This window comes from Otolemur garnettii, unplaced genomic scaffold (genome assembly GCF_000181295.1).
Source record: "Otolemur garnettii isolate 467f Iridium unplaced genomic scaffold, OtoGar3 scaffold00257, whole genome shotgun sequence".
NCBI classification, from domain to species: domain Eukaryota; kingdom Metazoa; phylum Chordata; class Mammalia; order Primates; family Galagidae; genus Otolemur; species Otolemur garnettii.
Window position 1 is genome coordinate 633,646 of NW_003852652.1, and position 1,631 is coordinate 635,276.

The following is a 1,631-nucleotide window of genomic DNA, read 5'->3' on the forward strand; positions in this document are numbered from 1 at the left end:
CTTTAGAATCACTTTGTCTAGTTCCCAAAAAAAAAAAAAAACCTCTTTCAGAAAATAAAGATCATGTTAAATGTATGAATTTAAAGTCTGTTTGACTTCTCTGAGCTTCAGTTTCCTAATCTGGAAAAAGAACAATATAGTCTTTGTAAAAATGTTGGGGGAAGATTAACGAAGAAAGCCAGCCAACCATGGTAGTTCACACCTGTAAACCCAGCACGCTGGGAGGCTAAGGTGGGTTGATCACCTGAGCCAGAGTGAGACCCAGTCTCTAAACAATAGCCGGGTGTTGTGGCGGGCGCCGATAGTCCCAGATACTCAGGTGGGTAAGGTAAGGGGATCACTTGAGCCTAAGCGTTTGAGGTTGCCATGAGCTATGAGGCCATGGCACTCAACTAAGGGCGTCTCAAAAAAAGAAAAGAAAAGAAAAACAAAATAAAATACAAGAGAAAACTTGTCAAACTCCTCACTGTGTGCTCATCCACTCCCCCCACCACTGGCAGCATGGACTCAGGGTACTGCTCCCTTTTTCTTTTCTCACTCTTCCCCCTCTCTCTTTCAGAAGAGAAAAGAAAGCAGCCATGATGAAAAACAATGAAAAGATACTAAAGCTAAGCTTTTGTTCAATATACTTCAGAGCAGAGGACAAACTCAGCCTGGCAGAGTCCTCCTTCCTACTTTCTGGTCTCGTTACCTATTTCTCTCCTCTGTGAATGCCAAACGATGATGCTACTTAGCAGTCCCCAAAGGCCCTCCGTTTCCTGGAATACCATCCCTTCTACCCAGAATGTTTTACTACCTAATTGTGCCAGTTCAGATATAGAATGCTTTCAACCCAGGAAAAACAGTATCTGTCTCCTCGTGCAGTTTGTCTGTCATGTAACTTGGTGCTTGTTAGACTGGAAACTCTGAGGAGAGAAACCATGTTCATCCCACACACCAAAGAATGCCTATCACCCAGCAAAATACCTGACAGAGAGTAAGTGTTCAGATATTTGTTAAATAAGTGAATGAATAAATTGACTTGGATCTTTCTTTTGCTTTGTATTTTGTGGCTGCGTTACTCTTACCTTATTTGGTACACTGTAAGCCCCTGGAAAACAAGGATTATGCCCCTTTAAAATAATTGTATTTATTATATCTTATTATTTATTACTGGTGGTGGAGGTGGTGAGAACCATTTATTATATAAGAAGAGCTTATAATAATAAAAATAATTCCCAGAAAAATGATGGCTTAAAAAAGTAATAAAAATAATTAACATTTATTGAATGTATATTGTGGTCTAGGACCTGTTTAGAGTCCCTAATGTGGATTATTTCACGTAATCCTCAGCAGTCATTGAATTGGGCACTGTTATTACACATCTGGGAAAACAAGCCCATGGAGGTCAAGTGGTGTGCCCAAGGTCACCTAGGAATCAGGAGAACTGGGATTCAGAGGCAGATGCCCAGCTAGCAACCCGGCTGTTACCTGCTTCAGTGCTCCAGAGACTCTTAAGAGCAGCAGTTCTCAGCCTGTAGGTTGCGACCCCCCAGGAACTGTATTAAAGGGTTGTGACAGGGCGGTGCCTGTGGCTCAAAGGGGTAGGGCAACGGCCCCATATACCAGCCAATAACTGCAAAAAAAAAAAA

General features: G+C 41.9%; 1 protein-coding gene across 1 annotated transcript in view; it reads left to right on the forward strand.

Moving 5' to 3' along the window:
• Positions 1-604: 604 nt before the first annotated feature.
• MKL2 (MKL1/myocardin like 2) overlaps positions 605-1,631 on the forward strand; it is a 214,557-nt gene continuing 213,530 nt past the window's right edge. Inside the window, exon 1 of the mRNA XM_023508554.1 lies at positions 605-976. The gene's annotated coding sequence lies outside the window, so the exon portion shown is untranslated. The remainder of the gene's footprint in view (positions 977-1,631) is intronic.